This window comes from Tenrec ecaudatus, chromosome 10 (genome assembly GCF_050624435.1).
Source record: "Tenrec ecaudatus isolate mTenEca1 chromosome 10, mTenEca1.hap1, whole genome shotgun sequence".
Lineage (NCBI taxonomy): Eukaryota > Metazoa > Chordata > Mammalia > Afrosoricida > Tenrecidae > Tenrec > Tenrec ecaudatus.
Window position 1 is genome coordinate 30,139,117 of NC_134539.1, and position 12,449 is coordinate 30,151,565.

The following is a 12,449-nucleotide window of genomic DNA, read 5'->3' on the forward strand; positions in this document are numbered from 1 at the left end:
GGAGGAAATATTAAATAACTAGAGGATAGTTATATGTTTTATCAGAGCTATACTGCACCCTGGATATATCTTCCTTCCAGTATGGCCCTTCTGTGAGGGACTGTCCAATTATCTTAGAGGTGGGTTTGGGTCTTTGCTTTGTCTATACGTCTTCACGTTAATTTGACTGCTTGTTTTTGAACTTCTGATGCCTACTCCTGTCAACACCTCATGATCACACAGGCTAGTGTGCTCCTTCCCTGTGGATTTTTTTTTTTTTTTGCTTCCCTGCTTAATGGCCACTTGTTTAACTCCAAGCCTTTAAGACCCCAGGGGTTAAATCTTTGGATAGCTGAACACCATCAGCTTTCTTCACCACATTTTCTTAAGCAACCATTTTGGCTTCTACTTAAATCTTACATCAATATAAGAACAATTTGTTCTAATAATGTGGCAATGTATGACATTCACTCTCCTGACATGATCACTGAAGACAAAATGGGTGCTCAAGACTGTAAATCTCTACCAGAGCATAAAGTCTCATCTTCCTCTCTCAGAGTAGCTGGTGGATTTAAACTGTTGACCTTGGAGTTAGAAGCCCAATGCATAATCTACTATGCTACCATGACTCCTAAAACAGAACAAGATGTGGTTTAAAAACAGAACCAAAAAATAGAAAGAAGGATATTTTATAATTCATCAGTCCAGTCCCTTTTTCTTTCATAGTTCCATATCCCGGGTCCCACTTACCTAACAACACATGCACCCTTTTGGTTTTCAGCATTCATATCCAAAATGTGAGCATCCTAAAAGTCCCCATTGCTAATCCTCCAATCAGGGATGGAGCGATCTAGTGCCCCCTCCTCCTCTATCATTGCACCTTTAGACTTTCAGTGTGGCTCCTTGTGAGTAACCCTCAACCAGTTCAGATGGGGTGCCAAGTGCTTCCCCTGAGTCAGAAGTCTACAATCCAGATTCCTCAAGGGTTGGCTGGTATAAGATGTGGAAACTAAATAAATAAGCATTCCGGGGATTGGGGGAAGGGGGGGTAAATGGGAGCTAATATAAAAGAATTCAAGAAGAAATAAAATGTTTTGAAACTGACTGTGGTAGCAATTGTACAATACTGCTTGATAAGAATGAACTATGGAATGTTATGATATCTGTAAGAGCTCCTAATAAAATTATTTTTAAGACAGAAAAAAAGTATTCATAAGGGTTCTATCTTTTCATCATACTATTCCATCTGTATGATATAACCTGAGAAGCTGGATTATTGAAGAAGAAAACAGAATCAGGATTGCAGGAAGATTCAATAACAACCTTCAAAAGACAGACCACTTGAAGCACTTACTGATGAAAATCAAAGACGTGGTACAGTTTACACTTCATATCAAGGCAACAAAAATCCTCACAAATGGGCCAGCAAGTACATCACAACAAAGGCAGCGACGAATAGAGTGATCAAGGAGTTTATTTTACTTTGATCCACTATCAGTAGCCATGACAGCACAGTAAAGAAATCCAATTACCAATTGCATTGGGGAAAACTCCTAAAGAAGATGGCCCTTTGAGGACTAAGGTTGCCTTCCCCAATCCTTGCTTTTTTCAATCAGCTCATATGTTTGTGAAAACTGGACCATAACTAAGAAAAACCAAAAGACAATTGATGCATATTAATTATGGTGCTGGTGAAAATATTAAATATCATAGCCTGCCAGAAGAAAAGAAACTTTCAAAGTGAAAAGACACTAGCAAATGGAAATATATGGCCAGTCAAATTATAATATGTATCACAGATTTCAAAAGAGTCAATAGTAAGTCACATCCTGTACCAATCAATTGTGGTCAACAGAGGAGAGACATGACTTAAAATCCTTTCCATATTTTGCTCAGGATATAGTTAATAAATAGAAACATAAACACTTAAAGAATGCCAGAATGATGGAAATCTAAATACATTTCCATTCTAGTCTTATGCTTCTAGCAGTCAGATTGATCATGAAGATTTGCAGCATTGTGTTCTCGGTCATGGTCGCTCTTTGAATAAGCAGTAGACACAGTGGGACCCTTTCTCTAAAATAATACAGTTTCATCATACAGGGTTAGGTCAGCAGTAGTGTCAGAGGTGTATCATGTGTCTCAATGCCTAATGACACACGTTAGCAAACGTTGCTCTGACTGCTGCTCTTTTAACAGCACTTCTTCATGATCTGGGGTGATCATGAATAGGTTTTAGCTTTTGCAAAATTGAGTGGATAAAGGTGGCATTGAAAGCAGAATAAGACGCACATGTACAATTCAACCCCCAAACTATAAGAAAGTCCATGCTAGAGATTAACTATTATATAGCAGGGTACCGCTTAGTACGCATAAGCGGTTTATAGTTGTACCTTCAGCACCTAGCACAGGAGATGCTCTATTTAACAAACAAACACTGTAAATTGGATTAACTGGTGTGGAGAAGCATACCATGAACGTTAGTCCGGTCTGGTTTAAACCTGTGTGGAGCCAGTGCAACGTTGCTAGCAGGGAGTGACATGAACGGGTTGGTTGGGACTCTGTGGGTACACATTCTTGTGTTGATGTTTCACCTGCATCTTTTTATTGAACTCCCCTCATCTAAACAAATTGACCTTGATTAAAAATTATTGCTTCTGTATTAAATCTCAAAAATTTAATAAAGGACATTTAGCACTTAGCACATTTAGCACAGTCTTGCACTTATAAATAAAAAAATTTTTCTGGGTCATTTGCCTCAGAGATTCCAGCTAACAGAATTAACTCATTTATTATAGAATTCTCAAACATTCTAGTTTTAAAATGTCCAAACTGGAGGCATTATTGATCCCTTTTTTGCACTGTAGAAAATGAGAGTGCTGGTGTACTGGCTAAATTTAATATAAATGAGAAAGGAAAAATAAAGATGGAGTGGATAGGGGCCGGACCTGTAGACTGCCACTGAGTCCGCAGCTGGAAGGAGAGGGCGGGGCGGGCGGGGCTAGGCGGGCACCTGTGGTCAGGCAGGTTAAGGGCACACACCCCACCTGCTTCCAGGACACTGGGGCTGTGTACTCTGGTGTCAGTCTCAGAGACGTAAAGGAAGCAGAATAGCACGTGATGTGGTTGTAGATTTGAGGCGCCCAAGAGCACAGAGGTTGAGCTGCTGATAGTACGTGACGCTTCCTCAGCTGGAAGGAGAGGGAGGTCCTGGAACCCCAGCTAAGCGCCCCTGCCAGCCCGATGTCCGCACCCTCTGACGGGGAGCGGGCCAGGCTTTTGTGGAGCAACCCTATTCTCCGCCTACGTTCTCTGACGCTCTCCAGTGAAAATGATGTATTTTGAAGGAAAGTTACAAACCCTGCCTAGGAATTAGGGAAATGAGGGGGAAAGTATAATTAAAACATCAGTCAAAGACATATCAGAAAGCACCCAGGAAGGAACTGTCTACTGGAACTGACACTGCTCAGCACGAATTGACGAAAACAGAGATTATACCTGAAAGCCTTGATCCATATGATCAGGATAAATGCGTGCCTTCAAAAACGTCTGTCTGCTGTAAAACGCTGTTGTTGATGCGCAACGAGAGGCCGTGGGTTTGAATAGACAAGCTCTACCTTGTTCCCTGAACGCCGGCCATTGAAGAAGGAAGGCCGTAAAAGAACACATGCATTCGAACGGCGGGGCTGGGGAAGAACACTGAGCATTGCCTGCACTGCGAAAAGGACATCCTGATGTGTACTGGAAGCAGGGCCAGAGTGCTCCATACAGGCCAGGATGACAAGGCGTCGTCTTGCATACTTTGGGCATTTATTTTGTCAGGAGAGACCCATCTCGGGAGCAGGACGTTGTGCTTGGTAAAGTGGGCTGGCGGCAAAAAAGAGAGAGGCCCTCAACCAAAGGGATTCCCACAGTAGATAACGCAATGGACGCAGGCACGGGAGCAATTGTGAGGATGGTGCAGGACCAGACCGTGCAGGGTTCCTTCGGGTCACTGTGCGTTGGGGCTGACTCGATGGCACCGAACAGCACCAACGGCGTATTGTTCCTGTGCACATCACAGTCGATGGAAGTCATGTCATGTTTTAAAATGGGAAACTTGAAGTGCACTTGGCTTTGTCTGCCATAGAACTCCAGTTCCCCATGGGCCAACAGCACTTACTTCTGTGAGATATTTGGCATGGAATAGGCAGGACAGACAGGTCAGTGTATCCATAACCGCTTCCGAGTTTCATTTCTCCGATCTATGAAATGGGAAATTCAAGCTTGATTATATTTATGTCCATCTCCAACCTTCAAAAATCTAAACTTTGGGAGTTAAATAGCAAAGAAACAGTGAGATTTTTTTATAGGTTGTAAATGTATTTGGATTTATTTATGAGTGTCTATGTTATATAATTATATGAATAACAAGATAAGACTAGTAAGTTTGCATTCTTTCAGATCTTTTTATCAAATATGCCATATTTCATATGTCATATACTATCTTCTATCTTTAAATCATGAAACCAAAATAACCATATATCTTTTCAGGGGCAGATTACCCAACACATAAAATAAACAAGAGCTTACATGAGCTTATTTATTAATCCAGTGAATAGTTTCACACAGGTTTCAAAGATGCAGTGAAAAACTGATGAGACTCTTCGGCACAGATTATTAAATAAACACAAACAAGCCCGTGCTAACATTTCTTACTGTGTACTTATTCCCTGGCAGGTATTGGAAATTTTGAAAAGAGCCTTTGATTCTATAGGAAGGTGCTGTGGGATTTGGGGAGAAAGACAGATGCCAGCCATACCAAGAAGCAGAATCTTTGATGTGGTGGGGCAAAAAAATGGAATGGCTCACAGCAGATTAGTAAGCAAGCCCAAATAAACCCACATTACCTTGCTTTCAGGTAACCTGGCCCTGCTTCTTTTCCTTATAGATTTTATAGTCTAAGGCAGTGGTTCTCAACCTTCCTAAGGCCACGACCCTTTAATACAGTTCCTGATGTTGTGGGGACCCCCAACCATAAAATTATTTTTGTTGCTACTTAATAACTGTAATTTTACTAGTGTTATGAATCAGGTGACCCTTTGAAAAGGTCATTTGACAGGCCCCCCCAAAGGGGTCGTGCCCCACAGGTTGAGAACCACTGGTCTTTGAAACAAGCGGACAAGGAAACAAACGCACACAGGAATGAATACACAGAGGGAAGGAAACAATCTGGAGAGAACTGATTTGAATTGTTGTTGCTAGGTGCCATTGAGTCAGCTCCCACCCGCAGTGACCCTGTGCACCACAGAACAAAACACTGCACGGTCCTGTGCATCCTCACAGTCGTTCCTCTACCTGCGTCCACTACTGCAGCCAGGTGTCAGTCCATCTGCTCCAGGGCCTTCCCCTTGGTGGCCGCCCCCACACTTTTCTAAACATGATGTCCTTCTCCAGGGACTGGTCTCTCCTGACAAGATGTCCAAAGTACATAAGCTGAAATCATGCCATCCCGATGGGTTTGTAGCACTCCACGACACTCGGTATTCTTCTCCAGCCCCACAAATGTGTATATTCTACAGTCTTCTGTATCCAGTGTCCAACTTTAGCATGTATATGATGCAATTAAGAATATCATGGCTGGGGTCAGGGACACCTTAGTCCCTGAAAGTAACATCTTTGCTCTTCAATACTCTACAGAAATCTTGGGCAGCAGGTACTTTTGATCTCCTGACTAGTGCTTCCATGAGCATTGATGGTAGACCCAAACAAGACAAAATCCTTGACGACTTCAACTTTTTCTCCATTTATCATGATATTATCTACTGATACAGTTGTGAGGACTTGGGTCTTTCTTACCTTGAGTTGTAATACATACTGAATGCTTCAATCCTTGATCTTCATCAGCAAGTAGCTCAAGTCCTCCTCACTTTCGGCGAGCAAGGTGTGTCATCTACGTACCACAGGTTCTTCAGAAGCCTGATGCTGCACTCTTTGTGTCACCAGCTTCTCAGATGATTTGCTCAGCTTATAAATTGACGAATTATGTGAGAGTATACAACCCTGATGCATACCTTTCCTGATTTTAAACCAGGCCCTCGTTCTGTTTGCACAACTGGCTCTTGATCCATGTGCAAGTTCCAAATGAGCACAGTGAAGTGTCTGGAATTCCCGTTTTCCTCAAGGTCATACAGAGTCTGTGAAGCTCCACACAGTCGGATGCCTTAGCACAGTCAGTGAAACATGAGGACCGTACATACTCGTATATAAGCCAAGCTTCTCAGAGCATTTCTGTGCAGTTTTCATGGTAAAATTGGGTGCCTCAGCTGATATTCGGACCGGCTTATACTTGAGTGTATACGATTAATATATTTCTGATAGTCTCTGCTTTAAGCCAAGATCCATTTGACATCAACAATGACAGCTCTTGTTCCACGTCCTCCTCGGAGTCAGGCCTGAAATTCCGGTGATTCCCTGTCAATGTACTGCTGCGCCAGCTGTTGGATGATCTTAAGCAAAATTACACTTGTGTACCTTGTGTGCAATGATATCGATGATATCGTTCCATAGTTTGGAGCAATCTGTTGGGTCACCTTTCTTTAGAATACGCACAAAAATGAATTCCTTCCCTTCAGTTGGCCAGATAGCTGTCTTCTGAATTTCCTGGCACAGATGAGTGGGTGCTTCCAATGCTTCATCAGCGTGCTGAAGTATTTCAATCATTCCATCAATTCCTGAAGCCTTATTTTTGGCTAGTCAATTCAGTTCAATTTAAACTTCTCCCTTAAGCACCATTGGTACTTGCCCATATGCTACCTTCTGAAATGGCGGATTGTCGACTAGTCCTTTTGGTACCGGGGCTGTGTACTCTGCCCATCTTCTCTTCATGCTTCCAGCAGCATTCAATATTTTGCCTATGGAATCTTTCAAAAGTGCAATTGAAGGCTTGGATTTGTTTTTTCTTTAGTTCTTTCAATTTCAGATAGCTAGGCATGTTCATCCCTTTTGGTTTTTGAATTCTAATACCTTGTATATTTCATCATTGTATTTGGGCTTTGTCTTCTTGAGCTGCCCTTTGAAATTTCTCTTCGGCTCCTTGACTTCATCCTTTCTCCCACTTGCTTTAGCTACTCGACGATTAATAGCACATTTCAGAGTCTCTTCCGACATCCACTTGGACCCTTTCTGTCTTTCTTTTTATTAACTGTGTTCTTTCTCCATGAATAATGGTCTTGCTGTCCTCCCACAGCTCAGCGGGTCTTCTCTCCAGTGTTCAATGAGTTAAATCTGTTCTTACGATGTTCATGAAATTCTGGTGGGATAGATTCAAAATGATATTTGGGCTCCTGTGCACTGGTTTCAATTTTCTTCAGCTGTATCCTGAACGCACATATGAGCAATTGATGGTCTCTTCAGCAGACAGCCTCTAGTCTTGTTTGAGCTGCTGATATTGAGCTGATCCGGCATGTCTTCCCACAGATAATGTCCATTTGATTTATATGTATTCCATCTGGGGACGTCCCGTGTATAGCTGCTTTTTGTGTTGTTGAAAAAGGTATTTGCTATGAAAAAAACATTGGTTTTGCAAAATCCTATCATGTGACCTGCACCTTCGTTTCTATCACCAAATCCATATTTTCCAACCACTGTTCCTCACTCTTTGTTTCCAACTTTGGCATTCAAATCACCAATAACTATCAATGCATCTTGATTGCATGTTTGATCAATTTCCAACCGAAGTTGTTAGTAGAATTCTTGAATTTCTTTATCACTAGCTCTTGGTGGTGGCGCGTATAGTTGAATTATAGTTTTATTGATTGATAGATATACAGATAGCATTGTACTTCAAGATGGATTTCGCAAGATCCCTTCTGACAATGAATGCCATACCATCCTCTTGATTACAGTATTCCCATCATAGTAAATCATATGATTTTTTTTAGAATAACAAAAAATATTTTACTAAAACATAAGATTTACATAAGTTTCCAGACAAACCATACAAAATGGTCACAAGCCTTTTTTTGAAGTGAGGAGTCTACACTTGACAGCAAAGTCACAATGGTATTAGGGAGGGCTGTGATGTTTAATGTTCCCATTTTGGTTCAAACAATCCAGCTTGTCCAACTACAGTGTCTAAATAAAGTTAGACTTGGCTAGAGGGTATATTCTAAAGAACAACTGGTTAGCTGCTTTTAACCAATGCAATTAGATCACCGGAAAGGGGGGGAAAGGAGCCCATAAATTGAAAACTACCTCTCCCACCTCAAAATAAAAAATAAAGAAAAACATCCACACCCCTGCAGCTAACCCTGACAACTACCTTCATTCCCAGTGCTTTATACTTAGACCATGATGGGGGAGGAAATGGATAAAAGCAGAGGGGCCACTGCTTTTCCACAGTTAACGACAATCCAAATGATACTTCTAGCTTCTGCTCATGCTTTACAACAGTGAATCAGGACAACACAGATTTGCGAATGTGCATTTAACCACCAAAAGACTGAAGATGTCTGGGCTTTTATTCAGTAATGGTTCTAAGAGTGTGTCCATTAAATGCAAACAAAACAAGGAAGAAGTCATGGCAGAACAGGAGAAGTGATGCACACTTGATGATCAGATCGACTTAAATATTATTCATGGCATATAGTCTAGTCCATGCTCTAGCTGTTTCCATGGCCTGGGCTTTGCTGGTCTTCCACTGCTCAGCTACATCATTTGCTAATGGATCATCTGGATTGGGAGCACTTAGCAAAGCCTGGATCGACAGCAGAACTGGGCGGATCTGCAGTGCCGGGGACCACTTATCTTTCAAAATATCTAAACATAGTCTTCCCAACTTGTCTACGTTAGGGTGATAAATTTTGGTCATGAGACGTACTTTAGGAGCTGCCATTGGCTATTCTTCTGGAAGGAATAGTTCAAGTTTAAAAGCCCCTCCCTCAAAGGGGGAGTCCTGGGGGCCCCGCAATGACCACATGAAAATAACGGGCGTTGCTCTCATCTGGTTCTGCTTTAGTGCCAGGAACTGGTTCTGCCAGCAAACGCTGGGTTTCCTTGATAATCCTGCGGGGCAGCCCGGCCATTTTGTCAGATCCTGCGTTCGGCCTCGGGTCTCGTCTCCGGCTCTGCTCGCCTCACGCACGAGTGGAAGTACTCTGATTTTCTTAATCAAAATAGCCAAAACCAGTGCATTTCAACTCGCCAGTGCCTAGGATATCAATCTCATGCATTCCATTTCCTTTAGACTACATCGATTTTCCTAAATTCATACTTTGTACATTCAAAGTTCCAATCATTAGAAGATTTTTGCAGCTGTTTCTCTGCTTTGAGTAATGTCCAATCAGCAGATGAAGACCATGAAGTTTCCACTGTGTGGCCTTCCCCAGGCTCACTTCACCACGGTCACCTCTCCTCCAAGAAATCAGCCCTTTTTCAGGACACTCACTTTTCAAGTGTCCTCAGAGCTGAAGGGCCCATTTGCCAGCAGTATCTCTAACAACATTCTACTTCCTAGGCTTAGGCTTTCAGTATTTGAAAATTCTTCAGATTTATTCATAAATTTTCAACGACTTCTTCCTCTGGAGTGGGGAACCGAATACTTTTTTGTTGTCTGTTCTTAGTCTGGAAACTCCACTGAAACCTGTTCACTTTGGGTGACTGCTGACATTTGAAATATGAGTGACAGCTTCTGGCATCATAGCAACACACAAGCCACTACACTACGACAAACTGGCAAACAAGTAGATTCGTGGATGAGAAAAAAATGGGAATTCAGTTGGCCCAAGTAGAAACAAACTTTCGGGGATGTGAAAGAGTTTCCAGAATATGAGAAAATAGAACTTCTTTGTGGTTTGAGCAGGATGTAAAGGTGACAGTGTTTTGAGGGGAGACAGAATAAGTAGGCCCATGGCGGACACAATTATGAATTTGATTTTCATCCTTAATACAATGTGGTTTCGTTCAAGATTCCTAAGCATGAAAATGTCATAATGCCCCTTGGCCTGAAAAGCCTCATTCTGCCTCTTGAGTGAAGAAAGGATCAGGAGAGGGTGGAATGGAATTGGATGGCTGGCTAGAAGACTCTGCCAACATTTCAGGAGGGTGTGGTGGCTTGCCGGAGTGTGGTGGTCCAGACGGAGCAGAAGCGGGCGATCTGAGACCATGCATCGAGCAAAGGGATAATCAGACCAGTGTAAAAGGAAATGGCCTTCAGTGTGCATGTCTGGAAGATGCCTTCTTTGTGGGCTTTTTCTCCTCTCAATTTTCTCTTCCATTTTCAAAGTCTCTTAGAAAGGAACAAACATCGCCTTTGAAGTTTTCCCTGAGACAATGAACACTGGTGGAGAATGTCAGGGAAAATCACCTACTTCTGTAGGTCCCCTTGGGCATTTTTAATTTTGACAGAAACACACACAAGTACAAAAAATGTACAAATATCGGTTTACTGAAACATGGAGGGAAATAAGATGTTTCTGCCTTTCCACTTTAAATTCTTTGACAAGATAGAACAATTCTTTTCTCTGCGCTCCCCCCGCCTCCCAACTCACACTAGACATGTATAATAACTTTTCATAATTAAAAATCACCACAAGAGTGTTTCCATCAGTTACAAAACAGTTCACAGACGACGATGAAAACGTGGCATTTGCATTTCCTTTCAGTGTTTGTAAATTTTCCATTTTAGCAAACTATCTGCTGGCATTTATGGTTTTGGTTTTGTTTTGGGTTTTGTTTGTTTTTACCGGCATGAGTGGTTGATCATACACTGCTGTCGTGGGAAAGTCCATCTGGCATAGTGGTGGAAGGGCAGAGTCCCTCGTGCCAGGACTAGTCATTCCAGCGGTTCTGCTAACTAGAGAGACGGAGCAGCAGACGTTGGCTTTAAGGTTCTGGAGAAAGGAATTTGCTCTTCAATTCCCTTCTCACACAACACAGGGGAAAGATTTCACTGTGTGACCAAATTGAAAAATGAGTCTAAACATGAATATTTCCATCTGTCTTTCAAGTAGGATTTAATAAGGTATAATAATACCTTATACTTAAAACAAATAAAGAAACTAAACAATTCCACCTCCACTTGGAATAAAAAGAAAGTGTCTCACTCCACATGTTTTTCAGAGATCTGCATCCAGCCTGTAGTCATTTCTGACATTTTACCATCTCAAAGTGCATTATGTCTATATTATTTTCCTGCATATAATCAAATAACCTATCCTGATATGTACTAAGCATAGGTGATCCATCTTCAGATTTTAATTTCAATTTGACCATACATTTAATCTAATTTATTGCCTCTCATTCTAAGGCAGTTGATACATGTTACTAAGAGGTAAAAATAGCATCAAGTAACATTTCCATTATGAATCTTCAATATAGATTTGACATTCCCTTTGAGAACTTTAAAGATAAATTATATTACATGTCATCCAGAATCTAATTAGTTTTTAATATTTTATTGAATTGCAAGAGATATACAAAGTGAACACATCCACATAATTACTACCCAGAATAAAAAAATAGATTACCAGCACCCAAGAAACCCACCTTTTTCAACATCCCAGTCATTAAGAGTTCTCCCAGAAATAACCTTTATCCTGACTTCGATCAACAAAAATTAATGTTGCCTGCTTATCTTTTAATAGTTTTATTGACATATAAGACACAGGTCACACAATTTAATCATTCTATCTTATTAAGAAGAACGTGCAATCACCACCACAAACAATTCACACCTTTTTATTCTCATAGTCACTGTTCACTCCTCATTTCTCCCCAACCTCCCCTGCCTCTCCCCTGGGTAATTACTAATCCAGGTACTGTCTCTCTAGGTTTACTTGGACACACACGGAAAATCACATAAAGCACACACACACACACACACACACACTCACACACACACACACACACACACACACCAGAAAAACAAAGGAGAGAATAATGTCAATCTAAACGAAAGTAGGAAATATTAAAAACTGAAATTTAAAATGGGTCAAAAGGAAGATGAGATGATAAGGTGTTAGATTTTAACCAAGTTTGCCTACTTCTGAAATCCGCATAAATAGCACGAAACAAACCCTGTACCATCAGGCTGACTCCAGCCCATGGCGGCGCCCTGGGTGACGTAGCAGAGCTGCTCTGTGCATTTCATTGGCTGCAGTTTTTACCAACGAGGATTAACAGGCCTTTCCCCCACAGTGCCACTGGGGGTTGACGCATCAACGTCAGCTTATTAATCAAGAGCAACCCAGTATGGATCCATTTCTCTTTTTCTCTCACTATGAATTTGTGGGAATCACCAGTCCTATTAGGTGTAGCAGTACCTCATTTGTTCTCGATGCCATTAATTGAATATACTAACATTAATTTGTCCATTTTTAGTGTTAAAAGATTCTTGGAGTTTTTTTTTTCACATTTGTGGCTAAGAACAAACACTACTAGAAAATGCAGGCACGTGGTTCCTGCTACACGTATGTGCTCCATGAGTGAAA

At 41.4% G+C, this 12,449-nt stretch overlaps 1 pseudogene; it reads right to left on the minus strand.

Moving 5' to 3' along the window:
* Positions 1 to 8,546: 8,546 nt before the first annotated feature.
* Positions 8,547 to 9,044, minus strand: LOC142457845 (ubiquitin-conjugating enzyme E2 N pseudogene; annotated as a pseudogene).
* Positions 9,045 to 12,449: the final 3,405 nt, after the last annotated feature.